Source organism: Motacilla alba, chromosome 4, assembly GCF_015832195.1.
Source record: "Motacilla alba alba isolate MOTALB_02 chromosome 4, Motacilla_alba_V1.0_pri, whole genome shotgun sequence".
NCBI classification, from domain to species: Eukaryota; Metazoa; Chordata; class Aves; order Passeriformes; family Motacillidae; genus Motacilla; species Motacilla alba.
In genome coordinates, this window is record NC_052019.1 from 24,734,768 (window position 1) to 24,754,747 (window position 19,980).

Sequence of the window (19,980 nt, forward strand, 5' to 3'; positions counted from 1 at the left end):
AAGGACATATACAGGAGAGGTGTCTTGATTCTGGAGAGGATCAGAAAAAAGACAAAAGTATCTGTGTGACAGAAGAGGATCTTCTTAAATTATATATTCTCCTCTGGGATTGATGCTAGTTAATGGAAAGGCTATAAATTAAAAATAGCTTGTCCACCATAATGTGTTCTGGGGAGAGTTTCAGGAAAGTCTGAGAGTGCGTCTCACATGCTACTCAATCTAAGACACCTATAAACGTGCCAGGAGATTGAACTGGGAAACAAACCCTCTTGAGAAAGATGAGGCAGAATGGAGTGACTATGCCACTTCAATTGATACTTTGAATGCAGTGGCCTAAAAGTGCCCCTTTCAGGAGGGGTAGACAAGGCTATATCCATGGCTTGCATCAGGCCTCTCACTAACTATTTAAGAAAGAATTGAAGTTCTGTGGTATGTCCCAATCATTGCCAACAGCTACAATACAAACCATATCATGTAGCAAAGCTACATAATCTCAGAAATCAAGTCAGAAAACATTACATAACCTGAAGCATCAAAATGTTGGCATTACTGGTACAGAGGACCTAAAAGGGAGTGGAGGGAGAATGTTTAAGAAATTTGTGAGTATTACAGATAGGACATTTGGTATGTGCAGTCAATCCTAGGACAATATGTTACTGTCTCTCAATCTCAAATAAATATGGCTATTAAGAAATTCACTGCAGATTTATATAAAATATTTTTAAAAATGCCACATGCAATATTTTCATAAAATACCAATTTTTATGTTGCATTTTGTCAGAAAATCTACACCTGTGCAGATTTCAAGGCCATAATGTTCCACTGTGCTTCCTGTCACGCCAGTTATGCAAGTGGCCTCGCAGATTTTCTCATAGTGGTTGTTCTAATCTTTAATTACCCCAGAGTACTTACTTCCAATGCCAAATCTAACTTCTGTATTCATTCAATGAATCTGCCTAACTTCTGTATTTATTCACTGAATCTTATTATTGGTTTCTTTCAAGGCTGAAAAGCAACTCTGAGGGTTTTGTTTTTTTTTGGTAACTGTAGGTATATGTGACTGTCAGTCAAGTTATACCTCAGTTTCCTCTTCAATACATTGTTAATAGAGTGTTGATAAATTGAGCTATGTCTTTAAGACGGTGAACTTTCTAACTTGTGAGACTTGTCCTCTAGCCTTTGTTTTATTTTTGTGGCTCAACAAGACTGTTAATACAGATTTTAAACTGAAACAAACCAAGGAATATCTGCTAGAAATACGTACCACTAGAGAACATTTACTTTATGAGGTTTCTCAGAGTAATTTTTCTGTTTGATATGCAGTTCATTCCTTATCATGCAAGGTCTCAAATCAAAATACCATGTGATAAACAACTGAAGTATGCACTATGATCCTAGCAGCCTTTATTAAGGGAAACTAACATTTTGTTTTAAAAAAGGTAACACTTTTATTTGAAAAGATCTCTTTTCCATTAAACCATGGTGATTGGCATTAACTGTATTTTTAGCAACAAAGTCTTTGGTAAGCTAAGGTGCATGGAAATAGAAGCTTAATAGAGCCGAACAGATGATTACCTCAACATCCTCCTCCTTTATACAAAAATAACCATTCTATAATGCTTCAAACACTGTAAAATTCACAGTGTTTCACAGGTCAGTTTTCCCAATATTGAAAGTGTTCAACTTCATTAGAGATGGAAAACCTGTGATAGAAATTCATAAGGCCTGCACTGATGAAGGTTAAAGGTTGTCTTGCCAGGAAAGTTCCTAAAAATATGCTGTTTGAAACTGTAGTGATATGTTCAGTAATTCCATCACTCAGATCCAGGAATCTCTTTCTTTCAGAAATTTCTGTGAAATTACTGAGCCCAAACACTGTATTGAAATCTTTAGCCAATGTGCAGAACAACTGATCTTGCTCCCTGGAACAAGCTATTTTTCTTACAAGTCTGTAGGCTCAGTTCCTTACAATTCCTCTAGGAATTTCAATAGAATAGATGCTCTGGTCAAGAAACTGGACCTAGTTCCTTTTGCATATCTGGCACCTGGAACAGGGACAGCTTCCTTCTATGTCTATGAAAAGATGTTGAAGAAAAAGAGAAACAAGAAAAATGTTTTCTTTCTTCAATAATTTATTAAGAAGTTGGAACTGTTAAAGTCAGAAGGACAGAAATTCCTTTATTATGATTAACCAGTCTTTTTCATTAACTTGAAAGCATAAGAAAAGACTGGCTGTTTTTAAGAAGTAAAAGAAATTCCATTTATTTGTCTTTGGTTTTAAGGCTTACAATATTATCACTTTCCAAGCCATAAGGAACAGCTTAGTGAGTGATGTTATATAGTAACACAATAATTGAACTCATTCTGCTCCTCCACACTGCTCTGGTGAGACCCCACCTTGAGTACCACATTCAGCTCTGGGGTCCCCAGCACTGGAGGGACTTTGATTGGTTGGAGTGATTCCAGAGGGGGCCACCAAAATGATTAGAGGGATAGAGCACCTCCCCCATGAGGAAAGGCTGAGGGAGTTGGGGTTGCTCATCCTGGAGAAGAGAAGGCTTTGGGAATGACCTGATTGTGGCACTCCAGTACCTGAAATGAGCCGACAAGATGGGGTGAGACAATTTACAAGGGCATGTAGTAAAAGGACAGGGAAAAATGACTTGAGAAGGGGGAGTTGAAAAAGAATAGGTTTAGATTAGAAATTAGAAAGAAATTTTTATCTGTGAGGTTGGTGAAGCACTGGAACAAGTTGCCCAGGGAAGATGTGGATGCCCCATCCCTGGAAGGTTCAAAGCCAGATCAGATGTGGCTCTGAGCAACCTGGTCTAGTGAAAGGTGTCCCTGCCCATGGCAGAGGGATTGGAACAAATAATCTTAAAGATGCCTTACAATTCAGGGCTTTATATGATTGTACAATTAGCAGGACAAAAAGAATTAGGAGTAGCACTTCATTTAGGAATCTCACCAGTGCTCATAGTTCAGCAGATTGGTTCCTCTGATTTGTTCACCACCCTGTGATGTCAATAGCTAAAATACCAACTAACAGGTGCCACAGGTGATTACTTTGGATTAACCAACTCAAAGAAGCCTTTTTCAGTTTCAGCAAACATTTTTTACATTTTAAAGTCTGTTCATTAAACTGTTTCTTACAAAGTATTATCTCATTATTAAATACCACCAGCAATATGGCAAGTGTAAGAGTGTAGTGTATGACATCCATTCACCAAAGCAACTAAATTTTAAAATATCTGTAAGGCAGAAAAGGACAAAGATGGGGGGAGGGGAGAGGACGGGGTTTAATCAATCATTTACTTATAGTAAGCCATTCTGTTACTTAATTAAAAACACATGTTAGGAAGAAATGCAAAAAAAAAAAAGACATATTAATAACAGAAACACATGTTTATTCCCAAATAAAATAATATACTAGGAATAGTAAAGGCAAGTTTGAATGCAGTATCATGAATAGATGATGAAACCTAAGATTACGTTTTTGAATATTTTTTATTTTATATTCTTCAAGTGATAACTTGCAGTGAACTATTACAGGATACACTAAATTACCATTTTAAGAAATTCTTTTTCTGAGCACCACATAAAAAGGTGGGGTTTTTTTCTGTTATATTTAACTAGCATTTAGTAACTAAGAATGTAAAGAAATTACAAGCCATATAGCAATGACACTAATATCAGCACTGTGATCAGGAATCTATGTCAACAATTTCTTATTTGTGCAAGTTTTGACTAATAAATACATTAGTGTTGCTATTCCACAACAACCATTTACACTACAACAGACAAAAGACTCCATCAAAGATCAATGCTGTAGAATAATAATACCTACATAATAAGAATGATATAAACTAAACTAAGATTTAACTAAATCACAGCACACAAGGCTTTTTGAAAATAATAATTTGGCTTTCTGGACTGCCTTGAATAGCATAACATGACGTGCTGTCTTCCCAAGACTTTCTCTGACTTTCAAGTCATGTGGTCCCTCTCAATATCTCTCCATGGTCCTGCAAAACTTCTTGTAGCTCATACTTTGCACTTCTATTCCAGACCTTTACACCAGAACCATAAAATAACCTATAATTTAAACAGAAAAGAACCCTCAGAGATCATCTAATTCTTCTCCTTGCTCAAAACAGATGTTATTAGATGAACTTGCTCAAGGCCATTTCTAGTATAGACTTGAATGTCTCCAAGGATGGAAATTTCATCATCTCTCTGGGCAACTTGTTCCAGTGTTTAACCACCATTAAAGCCTGTGACACTTTCAATTTGTTGTCCTGAAATTTTGTTAGAATCTGTAATAATAGTACTCTGGAAAGGCATTTAAGAAAGTTATTTTATTTGGTATTGGTTCAGGTGCTGTAACCTGAAGAGATGTAAGTGTTTACTAATTGATTTTTTTTAAAGTGGAATGCCATAATTTTAAATAGGTTACTTATTTAATATGAAAATCCATTTTTTTAAGGCTTGGTTATGAAAAGAAGAAAGAATATTTTCCAGTGTCTCTGAAGACAGTCTGTTATATCTGCCAAATACATTCCTCAAAGAAACTGAAGGAAAATATACAGTTAGTTAGATTTTTAACTTGTGAGGATATTTCCTTTGTTTTCTTAATATAGAACATTTTCTACCTGTTTTCTGCTGAAGTAAACCCAGACATACCAAATAATTGACTCAGACCTAAGAAACATGTGTGAAATGCTAACCGTTCCCCATCTATTCTTACTACAGTATGACATTAATAGCAGAAAAAATAAGAGGACTTAGACCAAGCATGGCTTGATTAGCAATAAATCACCTTTTCAGAGCTCAGAAAACTTTATTCATTTTCTATATCCTCTCCTCTCACTGCACTAGTACTGGCTGAGTAGCACCAATATACTTAAACCAACATAAAGATGTCACAGAATCAATCAAATGGAAACTTGTAAATTCATTTTATAGTGTCTGAAACTTACTGAAGTAAGTGGGAAGGTCAGGCCCCTTGTTAGCATATAGAAGAAAAAATTATTTTAAATAGTGCAAGGTTAAAAATCAACATTGGATTTCACAGGCTTTACAATGGTCAAGATACTTGACAGTAATTGATTCATTATTTTTTTCATCTTAGCCAAGTACTTTAACTAATGTAAATCATATTCTGTTCATTCCAAACTATTTTTCAACATCCATTTGCATTTTGTTTTTATTTTTCTTCTTCAACTAGGATACCCTCCCATAGAAGAAATAGATTGTTTTAAAATGTTTTTACTACCACCTTTCTTGCAATGCTACAACACATTTCCAGATTTATTGCAATGCCAAGTAAATCTTTAAAAGGAGAAATTAGTGAATGTCTTTGCTGTATAGACAAGGTTTCACTACAGGGCATTAATTTGTTTCCTACAACTCCACATACTGCAAGTAATACAGAAAGCTATTAATACAGTCCTTTTCAACTGCTAGAAGTAATTTTAGATTTGATCACATCAATCATTAGCATCAATAATATGATCTCTATGATCTCTATATTAATGCAGATTTATATATATATTCCTACTTTAATGCTCCATATTCCATTCCTATTTATGTAAAGTAGCAGAATATTTAAATTTGCTCACACTCTTTTGTAGTGCCAATTTTTGACAGCCCCATATTTAAAGGCACTGAAAAAAATAACCATTATTATTTTAGTCTCTTAGCACATTGACTTTCCACTCAGATAATAAGGCATAATTTAAAACCAGTATATAATACTTCTTCCATCAAAAACTAAAATAGGTTTGACATTTTAAAAGATTTAACTTTGTAGTCATGTTATGTATTATTAAATCCAAGTTGTTGTGTGCGCAAAAATCCCAATGATTTACCTCAAGTTGCTGTGTAATTCATGGTAATTTTACTCAGGCATGGACAACCAGTCAGAAAAAGTTTACCACTTATTTCAGGGCACTGCTGGTGACTCAGGAGCTCTGATTTATTCTGCACTCTCATGTTGCTCTGGTGTCACTTTTTGTTCCTCTTCTATCTTGTTTTCTTTTGGCTCTAAAAAATATCTCACATTTACACGGACAGTGCCCATAGCAAGAAGTGAATCAGGGGCCAGATTTACTGGCACCTGAGAGCATACCTGCACCTTTGGACTGGGATTGATGGTACTCTTAAATTTACACCACAGTTCCAGGCTTGGAGTTGTTTTATGTCAGGTATTTTTCCAGATAATTTCTTGATGTTGGCTTGAAGGTTGTTGAGGGCCAGAACACCAGGTGATCCATTCACTGTATGGCATTTTCACTTAGTTTGCTTGTTTTGGAAGGAGGAAAAATTGAATACTGCCAGCTTTCCTTAATACTGGATAAAAGTGTTCATAGCTGTATTGAAATGTTTGAAACTGGTATTGAATTGTTTGTAGCTGGAAAGACATAAATAATTTCACTTTGGTGCAATTTAAATATCTACATTGTGTGAAAAAAAAATCACTATAGCAGTAAGGTGCTGAACAACCCTAAATGCCTACATCCCAAGCTTTGATTACTGCCTGATGTGACAGGAAATACTTTGCTTTTTACAGCAGCTTCATACTGACTTGAGATCCTGACAAGAGTAAAGAAGACATGGACATGTCTTCCTCATCATAAAAATTCACTACTTTTTCCATCTCAGAAAATTGCCATAACCACTGATAGCTGAATACTTGGAAGAAGAGCCCCAGCATGGCTCCACATGCTATCCTGGAAGGTAAAGAAATATTGGTTTGAACTCCCTCCTTGTGAGAAAGGAATTTAACACACCTCTGATTTGGAGTGACTGCAAAGGGAAACAGCACGGTCAGCTCCCTGCTCAGCCCACCACAAGACTCTCCATCCAGGAGGGCAGCTGTAACTGAAACCTCAGATTTATGCATCAGTTTTGCACAGGTGCAAGAGGTAAAGAAAATCTGTAAGGCACTCTTTCTTGGCCTAGGTATTGCCACACACAGACTCCTCAGTCCTAGGAAATGAAGATTTTTAGATGGTGAGTTTTCCCACTTTGCTTAGGAAAGGAAAGCAATTAGTTCTGGCTCATGAACTCTCCTCCGAAGAAAGTGCTAAAATGCTCAAAATAATAAAGCCTAAATACTTTGTAAATGTGAGCTTAAATTCTCAAGGAGGATTGGGAATCCTGATGTATGGAATTGCTTATGTTAGCCTATAAATTAGGCATGAAGAATGCTTGCGGCCTGTGAGGTAAAAATCACAAAAAACATAATAGCAACCCATAGAAAATCAGTGTATCCTGTCAGGTGGTGCAAGTACAACCTGACAGGATAGAACATTTCTCACTGAACATAAAACAGTTCTCAGTGTGTCTGCATCGGGATTGAAACACATTGCAACAAATGCATTAGGTTTAAAATGGGGGTGTCAGGACAACTTGATTTAAGCATAGACATAAATGTACTCTTAAACAAAATTGTTATGGCCTTAGTTGAAGTCTTCAGACAGCTACAAGGCTGAAAAGCAGGGGAACTGGGAATTACAAATATCAATGGCAATGAATACTGAACTTCAGCAGCTAATGAGACTTTTGGGTGTTATCAGTTTTGTCTCTGCTCCAAGGGCAAATTTTTATTTCTGACAAGTGATTCAACAATGAGGATGTGGCCATGTAGACAAAATACATAAAAAATTAACTTTTTCACTGTATTTGCAATTGCTGCAATGACACAAATGTCTATGCAATTCTGATAGAAAGCTTTTAAATGCTTTGATCCCTCAGCTACAAAATTCTGGTACAATGGTTTTAGGAGATATTCTATGTATATGAAGTTGAAGGGAAAAATATTTATGTCAGTAGGATTCTTTTCCCAATTCAAACCTGTTACAGACAGAATGTTTGATAAATATCTGAATCATATAAACAGTTCTTAATAGCTAGTTATAGTGGCTGAAGCATTATTTCCTCCCTGTTTGCCTAGTCACAAGACATTTTGTATCAAAGAATAAATATTATATAGATGATAGTAGAAAAAGTGTTACAGATTTCAGTACAGAAATTCAATTTTTCAGATTTTCCTTTTCTAACTTATTGAAATCATGAGCCTACAGTATGAACAATGCATGAAAAATTACTATCATCAACCGTGGAGTTGCGATGTGCATTGAGGGAAAAAAGCTAGCATGAAGACACTCTGACTGAATAGTTTTCTAAACCAAACCACAGTGTCTTTAACCACATTTTTTACTTACATTATCTTTTTGAAGTTTTCAATTGAATCAGTCATGTTCTGTTATGCTGACTCCTAACATGATGTGATGGAGGAACAAAATGACACAAGACATTTGCAATAGATCAGTCAGAAAATAAAAGACAATAACAAATCAATAGCAAAATAATTAATAATGAGTCTTTTGTATAGCCTTCAGATTGGGGAAAATTAATTTTTATTCTTTATAAGTCTAAATTTTCAGGAGTATCTTACAAACTGATATCCAAGACAGGAAGATATTTTATAACATACTTTGTACAGGACACATCTCTTTACTAACTTTGGACGTTTCCAAATGTAACAGAAAGCACATTTTAACTCTGGTTTAAGAAAGCTCATATACGCAAGCTGCATTCTATGTGACATAAAGCAATTTTGAGGTATGTTTTTCTATACATTTAATTCCATATGAAGATGTGTTCTGATCTAGAACTGAATATTATAGGTATGGGCTATATGCTCTCCTATTCTATATGCTCTTCAGACATTTAAAATAATTTTCACTGGTTGACAATAAGAAATTGAAAAATAAAAAATACATTTTTTTAGAAAATTTTTAAATTAAATTAATTGTATTTGAAAATTAAGATAGAAAAATCAAGAATATTTTGGGCCCCGTAGGAAGAACAGATTAGATGGCTGATTGCAAAGATAAAAAAGGAAAAACACAACTTTGACTAAAAGCCTCTTCTGTGACTAAAAATTTCTGTTATAAATGAAAAAGCTCAGGTTTTTTTTGTATCTTTGAACTCTAAAATTTTACTAATGCTAGGTTCTTATCAATTACTTGATCATAATTATTAATGATAATTATTTTTTATGAATATCAAAAATAATTTAAAAATACTTATCCTAATGTTTTTTCTTTTTGTTTTTTCTTTTTAGATGCTTTGTGTAGGACATAAATACATGGTATATCTCATTCAGACTGAACTCTTCAGAAGAGTGTAAGCACTTAAAGATATTGAACAGTCCAGGACTTACTCAAAAGCTCCTTCATGCAGTAAAAGCACCTGTTTGTCCAGCGGTGTCTTTCCAATGGACCAGAGTTCCTTGGCACTCTTTTGTTTTTGCATCCTCTGTTCTTAGTCAAATGTTGACAAAACCACAGTGGAGCTGGGTGGTAATCTTATTTTTCTATAGTGAATTCCTGATTGCATATGTGGAATAACTATTTATTATAGCTAAGATCAAGGCATAGAAGCAGCTTATCAGGTGGATTATGGTTGTTCCAGGTGAATTCACCTCCTATTCCACCGCCTCTTCTCTGTATCATGCATAATGGGCAAGAAATGTCATGCAGACAGTCTGGCACAAGCAGCTGTAACAGCAGTGGAATTCCAGAAGGCTTTCATGTCTGTCCATAGTACATCATACTACTTAAATTGTTAAAAGTTATCTTTTGTTCCCATTTTTTTATGGAACAAATGCAGCATGTAATCTCCCTCTTCTGTGCTATAGCCAATATGCAAAATTCACAGTCCCTCTTGTTGCTTCCCTGAAGCATTTAGTCTTGCATTCCTAGGCAACAATAAGGCTGATGGAGTACAGATACCTAGGCTACCAAATGGTGTTTCCTGGAAAAAGCCAGTTATGGATTCAATCTCTTCCTTCCCTCATACTGAGGAGTGTTTGGAATCTACTTCCCTGTCTTTTTGTGTGAGTTCTCCAAAAATTGACCTCCTAGACAGAATGTGGGTATTTCCAGAGAGAACTAGGCAAAGTGGAGCTTAATGTAATAGGGGCATACATTATTTCCTGTAAATTCTATGTACATTTAGTGATAGATAGATTCATCATCTCATCTTCTACAGTTAATCAAGCAAGAGAGAAATACCTCCAGACCATGATCCATCTTATTTTATGACCCTGTCTCACGCTCCAGAAATACTTATACATGTGATATATTGTGTAAGAGGTAGGTAGAAACATAAAGAAATGAACATTATATACTGAGATTTGGGCAACTAAACTTAGTGAAAAAGAATTCACATTCTAAATAAAGCAGATGGAGGCATTCTGGGGATACCTCAGACACCGACCACCTTAGCAGAGGAAGAAGCATCCAGTTAAAGAGATTAGTTTCTCCTCCTACAAAACTCGAGAGAAAGAGAGCTTCAGCCATTATCCTAGACCACCTGGGTCACTCCTGTTCCTTGTCTCATTTGTTCTTTCACCCTCCTCGGGCTGGGGCCAATAGCTAAGCAAAACTGGAGTGACCCTAAATTTGAGTAACTAAAGAACAGAAGATCGATTCTTAGTAAAGAAAGATCTGTTTCGGTTCTGCTTTTGCTGTTCACATGTGGGGACCAAAAATACTGGCCAAGAGTTCCATCACAGTAGAATATCTGAAGAAACTGAAAGTGCTATCTAAAACAGGCTCATGAACAACCTAAGTAGCTTACTGTATTCATAGCAATGAAAGATTTTATCATGGACATATAGGTCTGTATGCTCTGGCCTGGGGAGCTTAGCCATCATCTTCCTCAATGTGGGGCTGTTCAAGAGCAATTCAGCTAAAGGCAGCAAGGGAAAATGTGTATAGCTGTCATTACTATATTATAAGGAATGGTGCTTCACATGTTTATTCTGAAATGTCTGGCTGGGACTTGTCCATTTTTATCCAGGACTGCTGGTAAATGACTGAAAGTGGACTGGCAAGCTCTTTCATCAGCTCCCTCATTGCTCTCATGTGCATCCCAACTGCGGCCACAGACTTGTGGGCATCTAACTGGCATAAAAGGTCACTAACCATTTCCTCCTGGAGTATGGGGGCATTTCTCAGCTCACCATCCCAACTTCCACTGCTGGGACCTGAGGACAACTGGTTTTGGCATTAAAGACTGAGGCAAAGAAGGCACCTCAGCCTTGTTTTTATTCCCTGATACTAAGCTACATTCTGCATCCAGCAAAGGGTGGGGACTCTCCTTAAACCTGCTTTTGCTGTTGATGTATTTATAGAAATTTTTCTTATTTTCTTTGAATACAGTGGCCAAATTAAGTTCCAGTTTGGCTTTGTCGCTTCTAACTTTCTCCCCACATAACCTCACAAAATACCTGCAGTCCTCCTGAGCTGCCTTCACTCCTTCCAAGGTGAAACACTCTTTTTTTGTTCCCCCACCTTGGTTCCAGCTGAAGCTCTCTGTTAAACCAGGCTGGTCTCTTTTCCCATGAGCTTATGTTACAGCACAGGGTGACAGGCTTCTCCCATATCCATAAAATCTCCTTCTTAAATTGCATCCAGCCTTCCTGGACTCATTGTTTCCTGCAGGGCTGATTTCCAAAGGACTCTTTCAATCAATATCTTAAACAGGTGAAATTCTGCCCACCGTAAGACCAAGGTGGCAGTTCTGGTGGCACCCCTCCTTACTTTGGTAAGGTTGGGAAAAGACAGGGGGAAAGGTATTGATTTTTTTTTTTTTTTTTTTTTTTTTTTTTTTTTTTTTTTTTTTTGGGTTTTGGGGTTGTATTATTTTTTTTTTTTGCCTTGGTTTCATGCTTGCCAAATCTATTTTAACTGGTAATGAATTCAATTAATTTTGACTCTCTTCCTTTTCTCAACCCAAGAGCTTTTCTGTTATGGTTTCTACTCCATCATGAATGACTGAGTATCTGGATGGGAGCTTGTCCCCTTAGCCAAGGTCAACCCACCACAGCAATAAAGACATTTTTGATATTGCCTATGTGTCAAGTAGCTTTGAAAGTCTCTGAAAATGCTATAATTTTCTTTCTAGACTTGGTCAAAGGAATTCTTCCGAAACTTTTTTTTAACATTAATTTAATTCATCATCACTATAAATTTCCAAGAGGATGCGATAGGTGTGAGGACAAGTGGAAAAAAGAAAACCTATAAAAAGTCTGCTAAAAAAAGCATAAGACAAACTAAGTTATCTGCACCGTCGTGTTCTTGAAATAAAATACCATCAGTCTAAGTTAATGGTTCTTAATAAATATGGTTAATAGCTAAAAATGGAGTTGAGTGTTCATTTCTTCAACATTATAAGCAGTCATTGCACACAGTAATAAAAATAGAAAGAATTATTTCAGTTTTTTCCCTTTGAATTGAGTTGTCACCTATTAAGGTTTAAAGCATAGTTCATTAATACACTGTCATTGATGTGTGACTCCATTATCAAAGTTCTTCAAAGATGTAAAATTTCCATTGTAAGCTGCCCATCTTTCTAAAACCTAGGAAAGGAACTCTGAATCCACCAAATATTCAGCTTTATAATGCTGTCACATTAGTTTATTTTGTTTTATTTATGCCTCTTCCATTTAACTTTCAGGTTCCCAAAGGTGTTTATTGCTGTCCCTAGACTGTAATACTTAAATTAGAAAAGGAGCAACAGCCAGGGGTCAAATTGTGTAAAGTTGGTGTTTTCTTATCTCAGGTGCCTCTTATAATTCACTTCACATTTCAGCTGTTGAAGTGGAAAGAGTACAGCAAGAAAGAGGGCAATATAACTCAGAAAATATAAAGGGATAACACTGAATACATCTGACAATCATTAGAGCAACTAGCGCTTCCCATGCATTGCCATCCTCTATGAACAGGCATCTCAAATGGCAAGAGCTGTAAGTCCTGAGATATTTTCCCTCTTGCTGAACTGGAATAATCATGCCATTAGCTGTGGCTGCATCACAAATGGAAATGTATCAGATGGAGCAGCACAGCAACTTTAAATAAGGTAACTGGTTGCTGCAGTAAACCACAGCTGCAATTTTCTCTCTTGAGATCTAAGAACTAACTTGTATTACCATAACCTGATTATTTCTTCTTTTGGCTTTTTTGAGCCTTTGGATGATGCATCATATAGTAGTGAGAAGAGCAAGTGCTCTCCTGCAAGTTTTGAAAAGTAAGATTTCCTTTACAACACCTGTGAAATGCTTGCCACTTCAGGAAACAGCTACTCAGTAAATTGTTTAATACCAGCAGTGGTATTTCCAGCTGTATTTGGTCCAAGTGTAATAAAGATGGGAGATTAATTATCTGCAAATTTAAAAAAAAATTAAAGAATGCTTTGCTTGTGAATGTAAGCTGTGATTCTTAATAACTAGTAGAAATTTTCTGTGGATGAACCCTTTAAATTAATTGCACATTAGATTATTATTCATACTCCTAGTTGCACAGGTTTGTGCTACGTTAAATTTTGAGCTGTGCTCTTGTGTCAAAAACTCACTATTATTAATTAAAGAACTGCATCATATTTTATTATTCATAGCCCCCCTTACAAGGAGCAAGATTTACAGGATTTCTGTTTTTATCAGCTGATCATCATTGTCTTCTACACATAAGAGCTTCTGCAGTTACACAAAATAGAAACCTCATGTTGGGACATAAAAAGAATCAAAGAAGAGTCATCCCCATCACCTAGTTCTTGAAGAGGGAAAGAACAATCTCAGAGTTATTTTTGATTTTACTTTTAGTGACAGGACACATCAAACCTCCTAAAACAGTGGTGAGGCCCTCTGTCGTGATGATGAAGACATTGCTCCCACAGGTGTGGTATTGAGAGAAGCAGGTACTGGCCAGGAATGAGATAGGTTCCATACCAGCATGTTCCATTTTATCAGTATTTATATATTATACATCATATTGTATTATATCCATTAGCTATTTATATTATACAAATGAATCCATGAAAAACTGGAAAATAATCTTCAAAAGGCCCTAAAATGTTGCAGAACAATTTCTCTTAGAGAGTTTTTAAATTTCTTACTCACATAACATTTTTCAGTTTCTTACTCACATAACAATTCTTGAAAATCAGCAATATCATATGGAAATTATAAAATGTGAAGATCCAACTGCTTTCTAATGCCATTCCCATGTTTCAGGAATTTAAACTGTAATTAGGATGAGACACAGAGTTTGGGAGAGTTTTGTGCAAAAGTATTTCATCCAACCCACCATTTAATTAAAATTAATGTTTTGGGGTAGAAATTTCTAGGTTTCAAAAAAATGAGATGACTAAATTCTTTTGAGTTTAAAACAGAAGTCCTATGCAATGTTTTTAAAAACATTTGTGTTTAAAAGAAAAGAAAAAAATATGACATTCAAAAATAGTGTGAAGAATTAATTTGTCAGCTAGGCTATGGGGGAACAGATGGGATGGAGAGCTGGGTCTTTCATAACAGATTTTCCCATGTACGCATGAAGGGGATATAATCTGAAAATTATATTATAAAATATTAAAAGTACTAATAAAATGAATAAATCTACATTTTAACAATTCTTACATGAAGTATAAAACTACCTATCAAGTAAATCCAGTTTTTCCTTGAGATGAAAAAAATCATCTCCCCTATAATTTATTGCAAAAGCTATAGGAAAAGGAATTTTAATTGTTGACAATAGGAAATCTCTAAGATCAAGAGGATGCTACAGCAACAAGAGGCCTCTTCTTCCAATATCCAAATATAAAAAGAAAAAAAATAAACACATATCATATGTGGTTATTAATTGTATGCATTTAAATATCATCCAGCTGTTCTCTATACTGGCATCTTCATATTTGGCTTTTGAATTTAAGCTGCTACTCATAGTGGCAATCCCTGCTTCAGTATACAAGCTAGCATTTGCTCCTTTATTCACATGGCTATACAGAATAATCAACTTTGTCTAAAATGGTCATCAGAAACACAGTGTAAGACATGATTCTAAGTTTGGGAGCATGCAAAATAGAAATCAAATGGTTCTGCTTTATGTCCTTTGAATGAGCCAACCCATTAAAAATATTTCTACTTCAAAGCAAGCAGAAAGACCAAAAAAATTCTAACATCCTGTACAAGCCTATATCCCAGGAATATTTTTAAATTTTTGACTATATTTCTGAATATGAATCAAAGCGAAGACAATTACTTATACCTGAACAGGCTCCCAAGTTAGTCAAACAGGTGCTAACCCAGTTCTCTTGTCTTTATGTAAGCCAATTTCAGAGGTGAAGCACCCATGTTCAGCTAAGCAAAAGGAATTTGTGGGAACTATAGCTAAGACTCTGGGATGCTAGATACCCTGGAGGATTAGGATTGAGCTAGCTAACAGAGTTAGAAAAGCTTTACTGTGCTGTCTGCTTCACTTTGGAGCAGTGAACTGCAAGTGAAATTCGTCTTGGCTAGACAGTAGTCCTCTGCCTTGCCTGACTGCTAAGTTGTTGCTTCTTACAATGTCACCAGAGACATTGCCTGAGCTGAAGTTGTTAATGATAAACAAAACTGGGTTGTTGAATGGTTCAAAAAATGGGCTTCTGCTTCTTGTTAGAAAATACATGGTATATTTGTTAGAAGTGCGTAACGTTTTTGAGAAACGTGTTTGCTTGCATGAGAATAAACCACAGGCAGCCAGTATCACACAGTGTGAGATTATTTGGAAGAGATTCAAGGCAGGAGTAATTTGCTGGTGACATCTTTAACAACCTAAACCATAACGACATTACAGATGAAAAGAAAGTGAGCTAAAAGTAAGTTCCTAACCACCATAAATTTTGATAAGTGGGACTAGTAAGAACAACTGCTTGAAAAGCCACCAATGAAATCCAGCAACAGAATACATATATGCACATATATACATATATACATATAGACATACATACATATAGACATATATACATATAGACATATAGACACATATACATGAGATCACCATCTCTGATGAGGGTATCTTCTAGAACTGAGACTTCATAGTTAAACATGGAATGGGCTCATAAACCTCCACACTGGGTCCTCTAACACTTGATAAATACTTGTCTCTTGGAATCAAATATCAAGGTTCTGAGCATTAGCTAGACTTTTCAGAGGGCAGAGATATTGAGGAGCCTAATACAGGGGACTGCCAGTTGAGTAAAAAGCTGTAATGGAGAGAAGAAGACCCTAAAATCAATTTTTTCTAGACCTGCTCCAAGAGATAGCATCTCCATCTCCACCATTTCCCATCTCCAGCATCTGTATTACTGTTTTGTGTTGGGGTCAGACCTGAATCACACAATCAGAATTAAATACTTGGATCCATTTCTGAGTTGCAGTAATGGAAATTCCCAGTAATATCATTGCCACATAGTCACACAACCAAACACTCGCTGTTCACTCTTATATGCATATGTTAGTGAGTTTAGATAAAGCATGGCTACTTGAAAATACATTCTTTCATGTGTGGCTGAAACTCCAGGAAAATGAACCTAAACGAATTTAAAAAAAAATGAATTTGAAGATTTTATGCAATCGCAGCATATATGCATTAAAGACTTAAAATTCCCTGCTTATCTGCTGTTTACTTTACATTCTTTTCTATATGTGAATGTCAATGTTTCTACTTGAATTTACTTGTCTTACTTTAAGGAATGAGCAGCAGGGTTTTCAGGGGTCTAATCAGCATGTCTGTTCTAATTAAAATCAAAAACCATTGTCATTTTTCTCACTCACACATTTTAACATGAACTCTGGTATTTTGATTTAATTCTTTCCTTTTTTCCCCAAAATCTGCTGTTGTGGGGATTAAATTGTTCAAGTTGTATACAGACATGCTTTTTTTTAATTTGAAGAAGTACATGGATTTGAATTTTTTTCCTTCAAATATTATTTTGATTTTTCCTGCTTGGAAGGTTTTATTTTTCTTTTACTATTTCCTTCAGATTGATCAACTGCACGCTATAGAGCGGGGCATTTGGAAAATGCAAATTGAGTGCAAACAGCATGGTTTTCCACGTAATTGGAATGTAAATATCAGTGTATTCTGTTAGTTGAGATCAATTCACTGCACAGACACTGAATGTATCTTGGTTGAATTTTGTGACTTAAAAGTTCCTAAGCTAAACTATTACTGCATATTTGGGACCTTTCAAGATGTGAAAGTAATTCTGAGGAACAGACATAAGCCAGACAGGTGGAAGCTACCCCTTGATTCTAGGTGATATAAAGATATCCCTAAAATACAATTGTCCTGTGATTTAGAGCCCACTTTGGATGAGAAAAATTAGATTTAGTTGTCAGTTTTGCCACAGACATCCTATATGACCTTGGACACTGCGCCAGAGGCACCTAGCCAATTGGAAACACAAGACTTTGAGATTTAACTGGCATTCAAATTGTCTGAATCTGGGCTTTAGCCTCTCTGTGCCTCAGGTCCCTGTCTGTGAAAAGAAGATAAATTGACTTCCCTGCTTCACAGTAATATTGGAAGAAAATTCATCTGAGACTGTGAGGTACTATTGTGAAGTTTGTGTAAGTATCTTTATAAAAATGTATTTTTACTTTTTGTTACAGTCTCCAGCATACAGTGAAGAACACAAGAACTGGAGTTATGATTTTTTCACTTGATATAGCAAAAACTACGAGCCATAAAATCTTGTTTTCTATTTCCACTTATTGTCCAACAACTAACAGATTTTGGTTATTGATAATATTATGTGTGCATGACTTACACTGGATATGCATGCATATTTTATCTTATACAGGCATGTACACTTCTATTTCTGCTGAGTTATGTGGATGTGTTGCTAATGTATGAACATTTATGGCATTTGCTAATTTAAAATGTTTCTGAAATATCTCCTGACACACTTAGAGTTTATGCATCACACTGAAGTTAAAAAATATGCCTATGTACATATCTCTCGTAGGGCCTAAGTAGCCTGGATTCATCCCTCCTGGTGTGTGAGGCCAGAGGATGGGAGACTGAGATCAGAATGGTGTTGCTTGGCATCAGCTAATCATAAACCAAGTACAGAGACCTATAGTTTTCAAATACCAGATACAAGGCAAAATAGTCCTCTTCAACTTTCTTATTGTAAGAATAGACTAAATAAAAAATTGAAAGTCCTGTTGCAATTTCATGTTTAGTGGAGAAAATTCACACATTTCAAAAATTAAATATCTTTTTCCAGGGAATCCATCTGTTTTCTTCAGAATTGATATGGAAATGTAAAATTATCAAAAGGTGATTTTGAGCCAGTCTCCTACTCTCTATATATTAAAGAAGTATTTTAATTGAAAAAAAAAAAAAAGAAAAAGAGAAAGAGCAGCTCTTCAAAGTTAGAAAAATATCAAGCCACATTAAAATATGAGTCAAGTCATATTTTGCATTTATTTTAGAAGCGTGTATTTTGGTTAAGGTTTGGTTAAGGTAATCTTAACTGAATGTGTTTCATGTAAAACAAAAAAACCCATAAAGTAGATAAAGTAACCTCCAAATTCCTCTTATTAAAATGAAAATTATTGCTCACTTTCATAGACACCTGTGGTCCTTAATAAACACCCTCAACTTTGGATAATACTTGCTGACATTTTTTCCAGCATTCATCAAGGAAAAGTAGAACTATTTACTTCTCTTTTCTGTTTTCTGCTGTGAGGTCTTTATTTATTTACTATCTTCTTTACTGGCATTTGAGAATGATTTTCAAATATTTCTGCCTATACACACACAGCTCTAGGAATAAAAGTACTGTGCTGCCTGCAATTTTTCACCCACAGCAACTTGTAGGTTCTTCCTAGTATAGTTGATTAAGAACCAATTAGTTGCCTGTCTGAAAATTGTGTCGATGCAGATTTACATTAATTGGTGTCATAGAGGTTGTGCAAAAAAAAAATCCTAAAATAATAGAATCATAGAATCCTTCAGGTTGGAAAAGGTCTCTGAGTCCAAGTGCTAACCAAGCACTGCCAAGTCCACCAATAAACCATGTCCCTCAGCACCAAGCATTATGATTATACAATAACTGAGTTGCAAGCCCTCGCAGAGGACTGCAGTACCTTCAGCAAAGGAATATACCACAAATCACTGAATTCTGTACTGGTTTTTGTCTGGGATATGCCTTGGAATTGTGAGCAAACCAGTCGTGAAAACACAGGGATGTTTTCTCTGTTGCTGAGCAGTGCTTACACAGCAACAAAGCCTTTTTGTTTTATCAGGTTTCCCTGACAGTAAGTGGACTGGGGGTGCACAGGTGACACAAACAGAAAAGTTGAACCCAAATGCCACAAAATATGGCATTGTGGTCAGTAACAAAAACATAGGGGAAGAAAATTGGAGTTTTGGCCTTTGTCTTCCCAAACAACCGTGGTATGTGAAGAAGCTCTGCTTTCCTGGAAATAGTTAAATTTCTGCCTGCAAATAAGTAGAAATAAACAAAATTCTTTTCTTGTGTGCATGGCTTCTGCTTTACCTATCAAACTGCCTATATTTCAACCCACAAGTTTTCTTGCTCTACCCTTGCTAATCTCTCCCCGTCTCTGCACTGGGGGATTGAAAGAGCAGCTCTGTGGGGCTGAGTTGTCTATCAGGTTTAAACGTTGACAATTCTAAATGGAGCTCCCTAAATTAATATTGATTGGAAATCAGTGATCTTTTGCATGGTGCTGAAACAAGATGCCAACTCCTCTATATATATCAGTCTATACAAAAAATATTGTTTGAGAATATCAGAATTCAGTTAATTTTAACAAGGTACAATTCAGAATGTAGCGTGGGAAGAGAGCATATAATCTTTAAGCAATGGAGGCTGCAATAATTTCTAACTTTAAAGGCAATGTTAATTGTTAATTAACTTTTTGCTCAACTGACAAAATGCTAGATATTGTTTTTTAATACTAGCTCCTAAGCTTAATGAGAAACTCTGATTAAATATTTGCTTCCTATAATTTCTGAGTTTGTTTCAGACTTACCTTATTTCATATATCATGGTTAGAAGTTAGCATTTCCTCAAAGTATAAAACACCATAATGACAATTTCATAAATGGA

At 35.7% G+C, this 19,980-nt stretch overlaps 1 long non-coding RNA gene across 2 annotated transcripts in view; it reads left to right on the forward strand.

The window, feature by feature from the left end:
• The first annotated feature begins 17,352 nt into the window (after positions 1-17,352).
• The window catches only part of LOC119700514, a 53,338-nt gene continuing 50,710 nt past the window's right edge, over positions 17,353-19,980 (forward strand). For both annotated transcript variants that reach the window (XR_005256793.1, XR_005256794.1), the window contains exon 1: positions 17,353-17,464. This is a non-coding gene — a long non-coding RNA (uncharacterized LOC119700514). The remainder of the gene's footprint in view (positions 17,465-19,980) is intronic.